Below are 19548 nucleotides of genomic sequence, written 5' to 3' on the forward strand. Positions count from 1 at the left end.
TGATCAGAAACTCCAAGCAATAAAACTATCATTTGGAGAGTTGTTTTTCGTATATATTTCATTTTGTTCAAAGTAAATTTATTATCAAAGTATATATCTGTCACCAATACAACCCTGAGATTTATTTTCTTGTGGGAATACGCAATTAAATCCTTAATAAAATAATAACCATATCAGAATCAATGAAAGATTGCACCAACCTGGGCATTCAACCACTGTGCAAAAAACAACAAACTGTGAAAATACAAAATGTAATAATAATAATAATAAAAATGAGCATTAAATGTTGAGAACATGAGATGAAAAGTCCTTGAAAGTGAGTCCTTAGGTTGTGGGAACATTTCAATGTTGGGGCAAGTGAAGTTGAGTGAAGTTATCCCCTTTGGTTCAAAAGACTGATGGTTGAGGGGTAATCACTGTTCTTGAACCTGGTGCTGTGTGTCCTGAGGCTCCCGTACCTTCTTCCTGATGGCAGCAGTGAGAGTACATATTCTGGGTGTTGAGGGTCCCTGATGATGGATGCTGCTTTCCTGCGTCAACGCTTCATGTAAATGTGCTTAACGGTGGAGAGGGCTTCACCTGTGATGAACTGGGCTGTATCCAATACATTTTGTAGGATTTTCCATTCAAAGGCATTGGTGTTTCCATACTAGGCTGCGATGAAGTCAGTCAATATACTCTCCACTAGACATCTATAGAAGTTTTAGCTGTCATGCCAAATTTTCGCAAACTCTGAAGGAAGTAGGGGGAGTACCGTGCTTTCATCGTAATCGCACTCACATGCTGTGCCCAGGACTGGTCTTCCGAAATAATAACACCCAGTCGCCGACCCTCTCCACCTCTCATCCTCAGTTAAGAACTGTCTCATGGATTTCTGGTTTCCTCTTCCTGAAGCCATTATGTCCAATGACTTAATTCAGAAGATGCGTAGTTTGAGAAAAATCTGGCTCCTGCTCTCTTAGTGGCATCTATTTCCAGTACCTTATAAACAAACTGTTGCACAGAAACAAACTGCTTTGCAGATCATGATCACAATATATTCTCTGCTAAAGATATAAGAACATCACAACACACCCAGGCGTCTGCACACTAATGCACATTAGTGTTAAGTAAATGTTGCTACTAATTAAAATGTCATACTGCCTCTGCCTGCTCTGTGAATACCAAGGGATGACAGCACACTGATGAGCAACTGGTACAATGCAATATAACAGTGGACAAGCAGATAGGATACACATCATTAAAGTCAACATATGGCAAATGCCCTGATGCAGAAGCACAGGGGAGGAAGTCATCAATCAGTTGCTGTGGTGATTCTTTCTAGCATTCACTTGGCTGATGTTACTGTCCTTCCTTGGTGTACTCTAACACTAGAATATACTGATCACTGATGTGTAACATGTTGACAACCCCTGCAATGGCAGTGTTGTGCCATTATACCAGCCCCACCACCCCTTTCAGGCCAATATATCTTGCAGTCATCAGACCAATCCACATGCCAGGAACAGTGATTTAGCATATCAAGGAACGTCTTTACATGGATTTCAGTGCACCTGAACAGATTGCATGGGGTGTTATGAGGCATGACTGAAGTGTGTGGACTGTATTTCCTAGGATTCAGATAACATCCCAAGTGACTGTTGTACAGGGGCAGCAGAGCCTATTTTACCGCTGAAATTTCTTCTTCTGTGTAAGATTTCACATGTCACCTCCTTTCGCCAGGCTGTCATAACAAGATTTTCGGCCAATCTACCATGCATCGAACAGTATGAGAAAACGTCTTGGTGGCACTTGCCAGCTTTGTACAGCCTGTTCATCTGAATAATTTCTGTGTCCAGCTAGCATTGACAGCACTGAGATTTGCTTCATAGGTAGGCAGCTGGTTCAATTTTGTAACTTGACCCATAAAATTTAAAGGCAGTCTGTGCTCCTAAAATGAGCTATCATCTCATATAGGAACTTCCCAGTGTAAATGGAGTAGATGCAGTCACACCAAAGGTCTAGTTTGGTATTCCTGAGACGTGGAATAACATCTCTAGATACAATTCAATTCCTAAGGCAGATTTGGATTGTAAATTCAAATTAATAATATGGAATTTAAAACAAAAACTCATTATTGATCATAAAACCATTGGCTCGTAGCAAAAATATTTCTGCTTTGTTAATGCCATTCAAAGGGATGGGGGTGGGGGTGGGGAGGGAGGACACATATTCACCTGGCTTGGCTTCTATGGTTTCAGGCCCACAATTGGTTGACTTTTAAATTAATCCATCTGTCAAATTTGAACATGGCAGTCGCTCCCGGTCCAGCTGAGTTGTCACAAACAGCCGGGGACTTTGGTATATGAAGTCAGAAAGATGTTCCATGAACTAGTCATACAACATCCTATCACAATTGTTCTCAGAGAATCCTGCCTTTCTGACAACATACCAGACCTCCTCATGGTGGCAGATTTGACCCATTAGTAGCTGTGACACAGAAGTATACAAGCAGGAGGGAAATCACTAGGAGTCCTCAGCTTCAAATTCAAATCCCATGATATTTAATGACATCAGATCAAAGAGAGTCAAGACACATTCTCATGGCTTTCACCCTCTGTTAACTGATAAATGAACACTTCATGTTGCACAACAGTTGAAAAAAGCTCCAAAATCAGTAAGTGCACAGAATGTACTCTGATTCTTCATTGTACATGGCCAAGAATCAAAATCAGGTTTATTGTCACAGGCATGTGTAATGAAATTTGTTAACTTAGCAGCAGCAGCAGTTCAATGCAATACCAGATAAAATTGAAAGAAAAATCCATCACAGTATCATCAATTACAGTAAATATATATACATACGTATCTTGAATAGATTAAAAACAGAAATAATATATATTTAAAAAATAAGGTAGTGTTCATGGGTTCAATGTCCATTTAGGAATTGAATGGCAGAGGAAGAAGCTGTTCCTAAACCACGGAGTGTGTGCCTTCAGGCTTCTGTACCTCCTTCCTGACAGTAACAATGAGAAGAGGGCATGTCCTGGGTGATGGAGATCCTTAATAATGGATGTCACCTTCTGAGGCACCACTGATTGAAGATGTCTTGGGTACTAAGGAGGGCCAGTGCCCAAGATGGAGCTGACTAATTTTACAACTTTCTGTAGTTGCTTTTGGTCCTGTGCATTAGACCTCCACCTCCATACCAGACAGCTTGTCAGAATGCTCTCCACAGTACATCTACAGAAATTTTCAAGTGTTTTCATTAACAAATCAAATCTCTTCAAACTCCTAATGAAATATAACCTTTCCAAGAGTGTAGAGGCACAGTTTTGCTATAAGATCTAGAAGATTAAGATGCTAAGCATCTTTGGTGACTTTGTAGTCTGGATTCAGAATTGATTTGCCTGAAGAAAATAGGGGGTGGTGGAGGAAGGGTGTTATTGAGGCTGGAACTCAATGACCAATGACATTTTGCAGGGATCAGTTCTGGGACCTCTCTTGTATTGGTGAATTGGTGGAGTTGTGGACAGTGTAAAGTGCTGTCAAAGCATACTGCAAAGTATAGATCAATTACAGATATGGATGGGGAAATGGCGGATGGAGTTAAATCTGAACAAGTGTGCGGTGTTGCACTTTGGGAGATCAAATGTATGGGGAAATTATACAGTTAATGGCAGAACCTTTAGCAGCAATGATGTGCAGAGGGATCTTGGGGTCTAAATCTATAGCTGCCAGAAAGTGGCACACAAATAGGTATGATGGTAAAGGAGGTTTATGTCATGCTTGCCTTCATTGGTTAGGGAAATTAAGAACAAAAATAAGGAAGTCATGTTGCAGCTTTTAAAAAGAGGTTTGGCTGCTCTTTGAAGTATTGTGTGCAATTCTGGTCACCCCCTTTACAGTAAGGATGTGGAGGCTTTGGAAAACGTGCAGAAGAGTTTAGCAGGATATTGCCTGGACTAGAGGGCATGAGTAATAAGGTGGAGCTGGACACAATTGGATTGTTTTCTCTGGAGTGTCAGAAGGTCAGAAAAGAAAATCCAGAAATGCATTGAGGATGTTGTCCCCCAAAAATTGGTCAGGATCTATCCAAACCAGAAACCCTGGATCAACGGTTCCGTGCACGTTGCTCGTACTGCATGAGACAGAGCTTTCGCCACCGGTAACCACCAGGACCTCAAGAAATGCAGCTATGATCTACGCAGTCATCAAGGCAGTGAAACGACAATACAGGGACAAGATCCAGACACAAATCTCCACCAACAACACATGTAGCTTATGGCAAGGTCTGCACACCATCACAGACTTCAAAGCTAAGAAGCTAAGCACAGTGGTGCTGCCAACATCACTGCCTCTCTCCCAGATGAGCTAAATCTTTGTTACGCTTAGTTTGATGTTGCCAACACTGAACCCCCGAGGAGAGCCACTGAAGTGATCTGCACCTTGGTCATCTCTGAGGCTGAAGTACGCAGGTGTTTCCAATGAGTGGACAGTCGCAAGGCCGCAGGACCAGACGGCATCTCAGGGCGGGTACTCAGAGTGTGCGTGGCACAACTGGCAGGTGTGTTTACAGACATTTTTAATCTTTCCCTCTCCCAGTGTAGAGTGCCCTCCTGCTTCAAAATATCTACTATTGTCCCTGTACCTAAAAAGATCAAGGTGACATGTCTGAACGACTGGTGTCCTATTGCATTCACCTCAATAATAAGTAAATGCTTTGAGTGACTGGTCAAGGACCACATCTGCAGCATGCTACCACCCACACTTGACCCCTACAATTCATCTACCGACACTACCAATTGACAGATGACACAATAGCCACAGCTCTACAATCTGTTGACATCAATGGACCTGCAGTTGAGAGGGTGAACAGCTTTAATTCCTCAGTATATACATCACCGAGGAATCTCATGTGGTCTGTACATACCGGCTGTGCGGTGAAAAACACACAACAGCGTCTCTTTCACCTCAGGTAATTGAAGAAGTTTGGCATGAGTCCCCAAATCCTTTCTACAGGGGCATAATTGAGAGCATCCTGACTGGCTGTATCACTGCCTGATATGGGAACTGTACTTCACTTAATTGCAGGACTCTGCAGAGAGTCATGCGGACAGCCCAGTGCATTCGTGGATGCGTACTTCCCACTATTCAGGACCTTTACAGCAACAGGTGCATGAAAAGGGCCCGAAGGATGATTGGGGACCTGAGTCACCCCAAAGGCAAACTGTTCCAGCTGCTACCATCCAGGAAATGGTACCGAAGTACTAAAGCCTGGACCAACAGGCTCCGGGGCATCTTCTTCCACCAGGCCACCAGACTGATTAATTCACACTGACACAATTGTATTTCTAAACTATATTGACTGTTCTGTTGTATATCTTACTGTACATACTATTTATTACAAATTATGATAAATAGCACATTGCACATTCAGACGGTGAGGTAATGTAAAGATTTTTACTCCTCATATATGTGAAGGATGTAAGAAATAAAGTCAATTCAATTCAGTTCAATTCAGAAGTTTATAAAATTAAGGGAGGGTAGGTAGAATATTTTTCCCAGTGTTTAGTTCTAGTGGGCATGAATTTATGGAGAGAGGTGGAAAGTTTAAAGGAGATGGAGGGGCCAAGTTTTTTTTTGCTACACAGACAGTGTTAGGTGCTCAGAACAGGCTGCCAGGAGTAGAGGTGGAAGCAATAGTGGTGTTTAAGAGGTTGGTAGACACATAAATAAGTATAGAATGGAAGAATATGGATCATGTACAGTCTGAGGTGATTTTGTTTAATCTGTCATTGTGGATCAAAAGGTCTCTTCCTGAGCTGTATCATTCTGTGTTTCATATTGGACCTGTGGCATGGAGTGACTATACATCTAGTTAATGGATCTAGTTAACTTTGTCTTGGTTCAGATGTCTTGAACAAAGTGACCAAAGCACAGCTTTTGCTGAAATAAGATTCCATCTATGTTGTCACCCTTCATTTTGTACCCTTCAGCCTGTAGGTTGCTGGTTGACCCCAGTTTAGTGAGAAGTACAGAAAGCAGCACCAGTGCCAATCTGCATACACAATACACAATAAAAAAATACAGAATTAAGCAATTGAGACGCAGGCTGCAGATTCTGGAGCTCAGTGCCAGGTGTCAACCCACATCATGATCATCCACAGTATCTTGATCCAATTCTGTCAGGAACTCATCATCTTTGCACAGTGGTTAACATCAGTGATGGCATCGTCAAAGTCAGTATACCAGAAGTTGCATGAATTGCGGATTACAACATTAATTAGGGCTAATATCTAAAATTCATATGGTTCACCTTTACTCACTGGCAAATCTCACAATGACCTTTTCATTTTCAGGCACTGCTCAGGAATTGAGGATGACTTGCTTCCACTCTTTTTTTGTGGGCTTTGTGTGGTTGACAAGGCTAGTGTGGGAACTATAGATGTTCCTATGACTGGAACTTGGGATGGTGGGTAGTCTCTAAGTTGGTCTGCTCCTTAAACTGTTCTAGCAGAGATTCTGTGGAATCCTTACGTTTAGAATTAAAGATTTCACTGTCAATCCTTAACTTCTGAGGTAAGGACATGTTCGGCACAGCTTTGTGGGCCAAAGGGCCTGTATTGTGCTGTAGGTTTTCTAAGTTTCTATGTTTAGTCCTGATGTTCTTTTTGCACTTTGCTGATGGGCCAGATATTCTCAGACAGTGGCAATGTTGCATTCCTTGGAGCATATTCTTGATTCCTTTCCTCTTTCTCTCTGATAAACTCTTACCTTGTTTGGCTTGGAATTGATTATGTGTTTCAGGAATCTAGTGTTGGCATGTGATCTTTGCGAACTGAAAGTTAGGTAAACTAGGGCCTCAATGCTGGGGATGCAGGCGTATCAACATCAGTTTGCTGAGCCTTCCAGTGTATTTAGAGTACTTTGCAGAGATACTGTCACAGGTATTTTCCTTTGCTTTGAGCTACCTGCAGCTGGTGGTCCAGGTACTAAAACATATAAGAGGGCAGGGATCATGCTGTTGGGTAGACCACAAGTTTTGTGCCATATCTGAGCTCTTGATCTTCAATACTATTACCTTCCATCAACTAAATTTAGCTGGTGGCTCCTGATGAGATATGAGATGAAGTATTTTTACAAGGTCTCTTCGGGAAACTTCACCTTTTGAGAGTAGAGTGATACAGCAGGGTAAGATGGCAGAAAACTCCCACCATGCAGGTGTTGTTTCGTACAAGGACAATTCTCTCATATACTATATTGAACAAAAGAAAGTGTCTGCATCTCAGTCTCCAAATGCAGATAAGATCACACCTATATTGTATAGCTTGCACAAGTTATCAAGACTATACACCATGTCATCCAGATCACCTGAATGAATACTGCTGCACCCTTACTTCAACTACTCACAGGGTAATAGGCACAAAATTGAAGACAATAGGAACAACTGTTACTTGGATTGGGGAGCACGCCTTATGAGAATATGTTGAGTGAACTCGGCCTTTTCTCCTTGGAGCGACGGAGGATGAGAGGTGACCTGATGAGAGGCATTGATCGTGCGGATAGTCAGAGTCTTTTCCCCAGGGCTGAGATGGCCAGCATGAGAGGGCACAGTTTTAAGGTGTTTGGAAATAGGTACAGAGGAGATGCCAGCGACGGTGGTGGAGGCGGATACGATAGGGTCTCTTAAGGGACTCCTGGATAGGTACGTGGAGCTTAGAAAAATAGCGAGCTATGGGTAACCCTAGGTATTTTCTAAGGTAAGGACATGTTCAGCACAGCTTTGTGGGCCGAAAAGCCTGTATTCTGATGCAGGTTTTCTATGTTTCTATGTTTGAACTCATTTCAGTATCTCGTGGCAGAAGTAGTGCCAGTTACTTCAGAAGTTGTGGACAGTCAAGTCAGAAACTAGCGAAGATGACAACATCTCTTATTTAATCCACTGCTCAGATCCCACTGCAGCTTGGCTTATCTTCTTTTTCTGATGTACGAGCTGCAGTTAGAGTAATTCTGGACTTATATTCTATCTTAGTCATTATCTTTCCTCCCTTAATTTATTCCTTCATCCGAATACCCTTGAGTCAAGACAGTGGAGGAACAATAAGGAGTCAGTAACGATGAAGAGACTTGGTACTACATCTCAGTTTCAGACCAGTTCAGTTGTTGACTACATGTCACAAGGCACATTTTATACATATTGCAGCAATGGATATGAGTGGTCAACAGACAGAACAGGGGTAAAGGATAGATTTGATGCCAGCTCACCAGAGGATGAAGTAGAACTTGAGTTCCACAATAGAGAATTCAATATAGGCTGATGTTGGTGCATGCCAAAATTTTGCTGTGTTCAAAGTTGAACTATCTTGCTACAACCTTAAATAGGGCTTAGTGCAGACTATATCTCATCTCTCATCAGAAGCCACCAGCAGAGTTTATTTGTCTGTTGCAACAAACAAGGTGAACCCAAGTGCAGGACACAGGCACGGAGATTTAGTTAGGATGCATTGATGCGGGCATGAGCATTGAACGAAAAACAAGAGGGAGAGCAGGAAGGCAGGAGACAGGCAGAATTTATTTTGACATGGAGAGACTGGCTTTCAGAGGTAAACGTCGGAACTGGAGTAGAACTTAGAAGACTGATCTTGACAAGGAGAGACTGAGTTTCACAGATAAATCTTGGTACTGAAGCAAAACTTAGGACACACAATCCTAAGCAGCCGGGAAGTGTTAATTACCACACTGGCAAAGCCAATAGTCTGGCAACTAGTGGGTACAAAGCCGGGGTTCTTATGCTGCAGGTCTTGATGCAAACCAGGTGTGCCGTCATCATAGGGAATTAGGAGAAAATGGGGAATTAACAGTCGGGACTATGACAATACCCTCCCCCCCAACGGGAGCCTCCAGGCCAATGACCGGGCTTGTCCGAATTGTCTCAGTGGAAATCACGGATGAGGGAAGGGTCCAGGATGAAGGAGCGGGGAATCCAGGTGCACTCCTCAGTGCCGTATCCCTCTCAATCGACCAGGTACTAGAGACCCCTGCCTCAGTGGCACACATCCAGTATTCACCGGACGGTGTAAGCTGGGCAGTTGTCAATGATCCGGGTGGGTGGAGGAGGTTCAGCAGGAGGGCACAAAGGGCTGACAGACACAGGTTTTAATTGGGAGACGTGGAATGTGGGATGACTGTGCATAAATCTGGGCAGCTTGAGTCTGACCACCGAGGGGTTGATAATGCTCTCAATTTTGAATGGTCCGAGGTAGCGAGGGGCGAGTTTCTTGGATTCATTCTTGAGGGGGATGTCTTTAGAAGAGAGCCAGACCTTCTGCCCAGGTCGATAACTGGGCGCAGGAATTTGATGGCGATTGGCAATCCTCTGGTTGCAGTCAGCTGAGCGGAGCAGGGCTGCGCGTGCATCCTTCCAGATCTTGCGGCACCGGCGGAGATGGGCCTGAACTGAAGGCACAACAATGTCATCTTCATGGGCAGGAAACAGAGGGGGTTGATAATTTGAAGGGAGACATTCCAGTGGCAGTGCTGACCAGGGAGTTGTGGGTGTACTCCGCCCAAGTGAGATAGGTACTCCAGGATGACAGGTTGTTGGCGGTTATGCAGCGCAGTGCTGCTTCCAAATCCTGGTTTGCTCATTCTGTTTGACCATTAGTCTGCGGATGGAAGCCAGAAAATAGGGTTACTGAGGCTCCAAGGGCTTGACAAAAGGATCTCCAGACTTGAGAGATGAATTGGGGGCCCCGGTCAGAAATGATGTCAGGGGGAATTCCATGAAGGCGGAAGACATGATAGTCAAGGAGGTTGGCTGTTTCACGGGCTGTAGGGAGTTTGGGAAGGGCTATGAAGTGCACCGCTTTGGAGAAGTGGTCCACCACAGTGAGTACAGCAGTGTTCCTATGTGAAGGGGGTAGTCCAGTAACAAAATCCAGAGCAATGTGAGACCAAGGGTGGCTAGGGACAGGTAGGGGACGAGGCAACCCAGCAGGTGGTCGATGGGAGGGGTTTCCATGGGCATATACCGAACAGGTAGAGACAAAAGAGTGAGTGTCAGCATCCATGGAGGGCCATCAGAAATGTCTCTTCAGAAGGGACAGAGTTTGATCAATTCTGGGATGGCAGGCGAAACGAGAAGTATGCCCCCACTGGAGAACCTGACACCAAACAGAGTCAGGTACAAAGAGGCGATTGGAGGTTCCATTGCCTGGGTCAGGTTGAGTCCGTTGGGCCTCTTTGATTATGGATTCGATCTCCCAGATGGGGGGCAGCCACCACACAGGATGGTGGAAGGATGGTCTTGGAGACGTATTGACGAGGCAGAGCATCGGGCTTCCCGTTCTTGGAGCTAGGACGATAAGTGAGTGTGAATCTGAAATGGCCAAAAAATAATGCCCAACGGGCTTGGCGAGAATTTAGGCGTTTGGTGGTTTGGATGTATGCGAGATTCTTGTGGTCCGTCCAGATGATGAATGGATATTCAGCTCCCTCCAGCCAGTGCCTCCACTCCTCCAAAGTGAGTTTGATGGCCAGTAACTCCCGGTTCCCAACATCGTAGTTCCATTTGGCGGGGGATAGATGACGAGAGAAGAAAGCACAGGGATAGAGCTTTTGGTCTGGGACAGAGCATTAAGAGAGGACTGCTCCCACCCCAGATTTGGAGGCGTCAACTTCCACAATGAATTGGCGAGAGGGGTCAGGTTGAGCCAGGATGGGAGCAGAGGTGAAACACGTCTTCAGCTCCGAGAAGGCTGAGTCCGCTTCGGGGGTCCAGTGAAAAGGGGTCGCAGGAGAGGTGAGTTGAGTAGAGGGCATTGCCTCCCAGCTGTCATCCTCGATGAAGTGACGGTAGAATTTGCGAACCCCAAAAATCGCTGGAGTTGTTTGAGCTTCGTGGGATTTGGCCACTCCGCCGCTGCCTGGATCTTTTCGGAATCCGCACTCACTTGCCCGCTTTCAATGATGTACCCCAGGAAACTGACAGAACGGGCATGGAACTCGCACTTCTCTGCCTTAACGAATATCTTGTTCTCCAAAAGCCTCTGAAGGACCTAATAGACGTATTGGGTGTGTTCCTGAAAATTATGGGAGAAGATTAGAATGTCGTCCAAATAAACGAAAATGAAACGGTTAATAAAGTCCCTAAGGACGTCATTTACCTGGGCTTGGAAGATGGCGGGGGCATTGGTGAGACCGAATGGCATGACCAGATATTCGAAATGATCGGGCGGGTGGTGTTAAAAGCTGTTTTCCATTCATCTCCCTCCCTTATCCTGACCAGGTGGTAGGCACTCCGCAGGTCCAACTTAGAGGAAATTGTGGCTCCGTGAAGGGGCACGAAAGCAGAGTTGATAAGGGACAATGGATACTTATTCTTTATGGTGATGCTGTTCAGGCCATGGTAGTCAATGCAGGGGTGCAGTGAGCCATTTTTTTTCCCCACAAAGAAGAAACCTGTGCCTACAGGGGAAGATGAGGGTCGGATAATGCCAGCCACGAGATAGTCATTTAGGTAAGCCTCCATTGCTTCTCTTTCTGGTCGGGACAGGTTGTACAGCCGACTGGTGGGTAGAGGGGCTCCGAGGAGAAGGTCAATTGCGCGATCGTAAGGCGATGTGGAGGCAGGGAAAGAGCCCCTCGTTTGCTAAACACTTCTCCCAGATCGTGATACTCTACTGGAACCTTGGATAAGTCGGGGGAGGTTCAGAGGCAGACAAGGTTATGGTGACTTCCACTGGGGAAAGGGCTGACGGTAGACAAGTGGATTGACGGAACGAACTCCAGCTGACTATCCTCCCAATGGACCAGTCAATGTGGGGGTTATGATGGCTTAACCAGGGGTACCCAAGAATTATAGGAGCTTGAGGAGAGGAAATTAAATTGAATCATACCTGTTCCTGATGGTTCCTGGAGAGAAGGAGAGACAAGGGAGGTGTGTAGTGTGTGACTCGGGCCAGTAGTCTACCGTTCAGTGCCCGGGCTCCCAGGGGGGCACTCAATGGCTCACGAGGAACTCTGGCCTGGAAAGCTAAGTCTTCATCCAAAAGGTTTCCCTGAGCGCTGGAGTCTACTAGTGCTGACAGAGGCAGGGATTGTTGATTGTAACGTAAAGTAGCTGGAAGCTGCATCCAGGGTCGGGGGACGGGAGGGAATGTTGTCTGGCTCACCAGGGTTCCTCTTTCTACTGGTGAGTCTTCCGATTTTTGGCCGAAGGGGACAAGTAGCACGGAAGTGGCCAGACTGGTTGCAGTATAGACACTCACCCGCTCTCAATCTCCGGAGTCGTTCTGTGGGGGAAAGGCAGTTCTATCCCAGCTGCATGGGTTCCTCTCCCGGGGCGGTGGAAATGGCCAGGCTGGGAGCTACTCTAGAAGCAGGTGGAGGAGAGAGGCTTGTTCTGGCGAGAGGCGGTAATGAGTGCCATGGAGTGGCCAAAGGTGGTGGACAACCAGTTCTCTATGGCGTTCTTGGAGACGATTGTCCAGCCTGGTGGCTAGGGAGATCAAGGAATCCAGGCTGTCGGTGTCATCTCTTGCCGCCAACTTGTCTTTCGCCATGTCGCCGAGACCATTCTGAAATACCCCTTGGAGCACCTCATCGTTCCACCCCGAGTCGGCTGCTAACATCCGGAACTCCACAGAATATTCGACAACACTGCGTGAGCCCTGACCGAGAGTGAGTAGACACTTGGTGGCGTCAATACCACGGACAGGGTGATCAAAGATTTTTCTCATTTCTGCGATAAAGGTGGCGAAAGGAGAGCTGATATCCGGTTGGTTATCCCAAACAGCTGTGGCCCACGCTAATGCACTTCCCCGCAACAACCCCATGATATAAGCAATCTTTGACTTATCTGTGGAGTACATGGACGACTGCTGTTTGAACACCAAGGAGCACTGAAGAAGGAAGGTCCAGCACTTCCCCAAAACTCCAGTGTAGTGCTCCGGTTCAGGTACGTGAGGCTCTCTTGGCAGGGGTGCTGCTGACACGTAGGAGGTTGCCACTACGGCCTACCTGGGCTGGTTAGACAGAGTTCCAGGAATGGATTGAGTAAACTGAGTGGATACGTGGTCCACCTGGTCACCGATCTGCGTGATGTGAGCAGACAGGGAACGAAGGCTCTCCATGACCTCCAGGAGGAGTTGGTCGTGTTGTCCTAGTAGGGAACTCTGGCTGGCGAGGGCTTGCTGGAGGGTATTCATGACCGCTGGGTGCATGGTGGCCGGGTTATTTCTGTTACAACGAATGAGGTGAACCCAAGTGCAGGACACAGGCACAGAGATTTAGTTAGGATGTAGGCGCGAGTGTGAGCATTGAATGGCAAACAGGAGGGAGAGCAGGAAGGCAGGAAGGCAGGAGACAGGTAGAATTTGTCTTGACACGGAGAGACTGGGTTTCAGAGGTAAACCTCGGAAACTTAGAAAACTGATCTTGACCAGGAGAGACTGAGTTTCACAGATAAATCTCGGTACTGAAGCAAAACTTAGGACACACAATCCCAAGCGGCTGGGAAGCGTTAATTACCACACTGGCAAAACCAACAATCTGGCAACTAGTGGGTGCAAAGCCGGGGTTCTTATGCTGCAGGTCTTGATGAAAACCAGGTGTGTTGTCATCAAAGGGAATTAGGAGAAACTGGGGAATTAACAGTTGGCACTGTGACATTGTCAGCCATTACATGTGGTAGGGTTGGCCATCTTAATTGACCATCTGCATAGATATGAACTCAACCACAATGCATTTTCACATCCATTTGGTTTTCCCTTGCACTGAGTTTGTAGCTGTAACTGTAGGAAAACAATAATAAAAATAATATTAAAAACACAGATTGTGAGAATCAGGTAGCAAGAAATATTTTAAAAACACACACACACATAGTAAGAGCTCTATATGTGTACAAAGTCATAAAGGCATATGAGTAACTAATGTAAATTCTGGTCCTCTAAAGGGTGAAACTGTTTTATATCACAGTTTGTAAAATGGAGGAATGTCTGGAAGGTCAGAATGACAATTTAGCTCTTTCTGTTCTTGTAGCATGTGGGTCTGTTAGCGGGTAATGTTCGTGTTGTGTCTGTGCGAGATAAACACTGTAGGTCTATTAATGTCTGTAGAATGTTTGCTGATAGTAGCTGGATTCTTTCTTAGTCTCAGCCATCATTAAAATGCAAATGTCTGTCAAGCAGTTTGATAGTTCCCTTGATGGATTATTTTGGGATTTGGGCTTATCGTTTATATGTAAACATTAATGCCCTTCTGTAAGCCACAGAATGTATTCGAAAAAAATAGGCTGTGTTGACACAAAAGATCGAAGAGTTTGTCTGTCTCCGTGTGCCTTTGTGCTTTTAAAACTTGTATTAATGGGGGTTCCTTTCCCAGCTTCATCAGACTCCAACCAAGGACTGGAAATAACTAGTGTTTAGGACCTGAAGCGGTTTCACGAGCTAGTCTGAATTCGGAGTTCCCCCAACAACAACAATCAAGTGGTTACTAACAATCGTGAGCCCTGAAATCTTTAGGCCTTGCAGAAAACTTTATTGCCTGCTCTGTAGTATTTTGTATGGTTTATTCATGCTTTCTATTTTATGATACTAAATTAAGCTTAAGTTACTTTATTGTGCTTATAACCACATCTTTTGAACAGTCAATAGATTAATCCAGCACTTTGGCGCTGCAAACAGGGTCCAGGGATAGGTGGTGGTGGACAAGCAATTGAATGATTCACGTCCCTGAAAGCATGGATAACTCTGAGGGTTTTGAATCGCTGGCTAATGTTCTGAGTAAATGGGGTCCTCCCAGATGTTGGGAGAAGGTACTTACTGAATTGTCTGATGTTAAATTTCCATGTGTAGTATCACAATGCCTTAAGCATACAGCTTTTCCCTCCAGGAGGGATTTTCTGCCTCAAGTAAGGTAGATTTTTATGACTACATTGTAGCAGTTGAGTACTGAAACAGCTGAACTCTCAGTGGAAAACAACCAAATGCAGCGCAAGTTGGCCTTTTCGAGTTTTGTCGACACTACTTTAAGTGAAACAACAATGTGCAGCGCAAGAACGTGCTGAATGTTCTGAAACTAAACAGGTTTCTGTGGCTATGATGATGTAAAAGTGCAGCATGCAGCACAGGCACATGGTGGTGGATCCTGTAAAGGTACGATCTATGGTCCTGCAGAACTGGGACTCAGGTACTTGGGTTGGAGACACCTGATATGATAATGATTCAGATGAGGATGGAAGTGCACCCCCTCAGACATGTAAAAGTTAAAGAGGACCTCCAGAATGCTGATGAACAAAATCAAGCTCCAGTGACTGACCCTACCACAATTGAGACCACTATCCACAACTACACCATCGCTGAGTTACGGGATTTAGCCCAAAGGCTCCATCAGCAGCCAGGGGAATCCTTGCCCAGCTGGCACACCTGCCTATAGGTTTCAGCAGCTTCCCGTCAGTTTTTTAATGTGCATGAATTGATTCAGTTAGGGTCTGGATAATAGAGCTGAATGGTTCCTGTGGACAATGGTCATACAAGCTGTCTGTGCTCTCTACCCTGCCCCTTTGGATTCAGATGCATCTCCTCATCCTTGGAAAACCCCACTGGAGGTTATTTCATGCCTCCATGATATGGCAATGCAATCTGACATTTATAATAATAACAATGCCTTTAATAGCCCTGATGCTGTCCCCTTTCCCTTAGTATGTGCGCCTGATTGATAGAATGGGGACCTTCATGGTGAAGAATCATCTTGCTGGCTCTGTGAGGGCCAGCTGAGTGTCAGACTGTGGCAGAAACTAGCAATCTATTGGCCCAACTTGAAGGGTCAGATGTAGATTGGGAACAGGTGCAGGCTAAGACTCTTCTAAATTCTGACAGCAATAGGGCATTCTTAGTGCCTAATTAATGGAACTAGCAATGCTTCAAAGCAGCCATGACTGTGCCTTAGCACTTGGTATCAAGGAGCTCCTCTTCCCGCTTAGTAGAAAGGAAATGGTTCTATCCCTGCTGAAGAAAATGATGGTGTGTCTTTTGATGTTCTTTGTGTGTTATATCATGAACATTGTGACCCAGGTGGATTGCATTTAATAGCCCAGACAGAGGGACTGGTCTACCCTGGAATGTAAAGTTAATTTCAAAAGAAGGACATTCCCTGGTTATATCCAGATGTGGGTGAATTGGACCCTGCATGGCAGGTTAACTCAGCCTGTCACCTAGGTATGGCCAGGGTTCTGGGACCGCTGCTGTTGCTATGGCAACCCTTATTACTGGCATCCCAGAAACCTGATGGTTCTTGGTGTATAACCATTGATTAGTGTGCATGCGCTGGTCGTGCACGCAGCCTGGTACAGCCGTTCCGATCTATCACTTTCTTCTTCTTACTTTTTAATTTATGTTATTTTTTGTATTTTTTTCTCACGGTAAAACATCGAAGCTGCACCCTCTCTGACATGCTGGTAGAGAGAGTTTTATTTGGGTTTTCTTTAGCGCTGGAAATGGTTACACCCCGACACGCGGGACAGAAGCAAGGTCGCATTGTGTATTCCGCGGACCAGCAAATACCGACCGGCTTAGCGAACAGAGCGGCGGACACCTCTGCTGAAATCCAGAGGAAAACACACAGAGGGGGATCACAAAGCTGAGGAAAGAGGACTGGGTTGAGACAACAGAGACTTTTGGAGAAGAGGAGTTTGGTGGGTAATACCGTTCCGGCTGACCGGAAGTGCACTGAGAGCGGTAAGCGTAAAGGAGTTGGGTGCTTACTGTTCTGGCTAACAAAGGATGGTGCAATCCGGGATATATTACAATCGAGGAACGTGTTTGCAGACTGGATATTGAACTTTTTACTGTTGGACTTCGGCCACATTCCACCGTGATACAACACTTGGCGGCACGGAACGTCGTTCCTGCCTGTGGCCATCGAATGTGCAGCTCCTCCCGTGGAGGGTCAGACACCCTGAGCCAATAGACTGGTCCTGGACTTATTTTCCATTTGGCATAGTTTGCATTTTGGTGTTTGATTGTTGGGGTTTTTTGTATTGCTATATTTACGCTCTATTCTTGGTTGGTGCGGTTGTAACGAAACCAAATTTCCCTCGGGATTAATAAAGTATATCTATCTATCTATCTATCTATCCAATTATCGTCAGTTAAGTTGGTTTTCCTCTGTGCAGGCCACAGCTGTTCAAATGTTGTGACCCTGATTGAGGGTTTAGTGGAACTGAGAACATAAGACCATAAGACATAGGAGAAGAATTAAGTCATTCAGCCCATTGAGTCTGCTCCGCCATTTCATCATGTCTGATCCATTTCCTTCTCAACCCCATTCTTCTACCTTCTTCCCATAACCTTTCACGCCCGGACAAATCAAGAACCTATCAACCTCCGCCTTAAATGCACCCAATAACATGACCTCCACAGCTGCCTGTGGAAATGATTTCCACAGATTCAACACCCTCTGGCTAAAGAAATTCCTCCTCATCTTTGTTCTTAAAGGACATCACTCTATTCTGAGGCTGTGCTCTCAGGTTCTAGATCCTCTCCACATCCACTCTATCTAAGGCTTTCAACATTCAATAGTTTTCAATGAGACCTCCCTCATTCTTCTCCTCGGTGGATAAAGGCCCAATCACTCCTCATACAATAAGCTTTTTATTCCTGGCATCATTCTTGTGAACCTCCTCTGAACCCTCTTCAATGTTAGCACATCCTTTCTTAAAAACAGAGCTCAAAACTGCTCACAATACTCCAAGTGAGGCCTCACCAGTGCCTTATAAAGCCTCAGCATTGCATCCTTGTTTTCATATTCTAGTCCTCTCGAAATTAATGCTAACACTGCATTTGCCTTCCTCACTACTGACTCAACCTGTAAATTAACCTTTAGGGAATCCTGTATGAGGACTCCCAAGTCCCTTTGCACCTTGGATTTTTGAATTTTCTCCCCCTTTAGAAAACAGCCTATGTGATTGATTGGCTAATACCTTCATCTTCATCCCTTTTGCTGATCCCTAGATCAGTTTGCTTTTACATAGAATGTCCTTCAGTACACCTTTACACAATTTCCACAAGAATATGTCCATAGTCATACTATTCACTATAGTGTTGTGGCACAGAATTTGCATGATTATGTCCTGTGCTCTACCATTAACATAGCTCACTACAGAGATGAAGTGCTATTGTAGGGGTCCTCTGAAGAGGAGGCTTCTGAAGACCTTAATACTTTGATCACATGTGATCGAGGAGATGGGGAATTAACCCCAATAAAGTACAGGGCCCAGCTACAACTGTTCATTTTCTGGGAATACAATGGACTAATGGTGATAGGATGATTCCTGATAAATTCAGAAATAAGATCCTAGACATTACTCCCCCTATGACAAAACAAAAAGCCCAATGCTTTGTTTGCCTTTTGGGATACTGGCGGTGCCACGTAACCCATCTGACTATGCTCATCAGACCCTTGTGCAGGTACACTGTCACTAAAAGGAATTTAGCCCTAAGCAACAATTAGCTTTTGAGGCTGTAAAGTAGGCCGTTCCCATGGCCTTACCCCTCTCTCCTTATCAAGAGGGAACCCCTTTGAACTGCAAGCTTCTGTTAGAGATGATGTGACAGCCTGGAGCCTGAGAAAGAAGCATGGAGGATAGAACTTGCCACTGGGTTTCTGGTCCCGAAAGCTTCCTAATGCTGCCACCAGATACACTGAGTTTGAGAAACAACTTCTTGCCTGCTACTGGGCTTTGTTAGAAACTGAAACACAGACGGGTGATGTTCTCATCTCTCTCTGCCCTGACCTTCTCATTTTGGGATGGGCACTCTCTGACACACTCACTCATAAGATAGGGCATGAACAATAGTGTTCATTTGTCAAATGGAACTGGTATATTTCTGAACCAGCATCAAAGGGAATTAATTAAATACATGAACTGGTTGCTGAGCCCCCCACCCCCGAAGCTACTCCAGTCGAAGCCTCACCTTCTGTGTGGGACAGTCCCTTTGATCCTCTGACTCCTGCTCAGCCCCAGGCCTGGTTCACCGGTGGCTCTGGGATATGGAAGAATGGCTGTCATTGTTGGAAGGCTGCTGCATTTAATCCTCTCACCCAACAAGTTCTAAAGAAGGAAGGCTCTGATGGGTTGAGTCAATATACGGAGCTTATAGCAGTTCATACTGTCATTAAGCATGAAACCAAAGAAACCCATATAGTACATACAGCAATTCTTGGGCTGTTGTCTGGTTGTCCCAGTGGAACGAGCAGTCTTTTACTGTTAAGGGCCGTCCCTTATGGGGAGTGAAGCTATGGAAGGATGTTTGCAACTAATCATCACAGTACAGTTTACCATGTCGACGCTCATTTGAAAGTTGATCCGCAGATGACAACATTAACAACAGTGAGGACAAACTCGCTTGTGTTGACTCAGTGACATCTAGCCCTGAGCTTCAGATACCGTTATTACCACTTGCTCGGAGTGTCCATGAGTTCTTCTGGTTATTTGGGGATACAGGATACCGTGGAGTGGTCTAAGCAATGGGGATTATTTCTTCCCACCAATATAGCTTGTAAAGC

Source organism: Mobula birostris, chromosome 12, assembly GCF_030028105.1.
Source record: "Mobula birostris isolate sMobBir1 chromosome 12, sMobBir1.hap1, whole genome shotgun sequence".
Lineage (NCBI taxonomy): Eukaryota > Metazoa > Chordata > Chondrichthyes > Myliobatiformes > Myliobatidae > Mobula > Mobula birostris.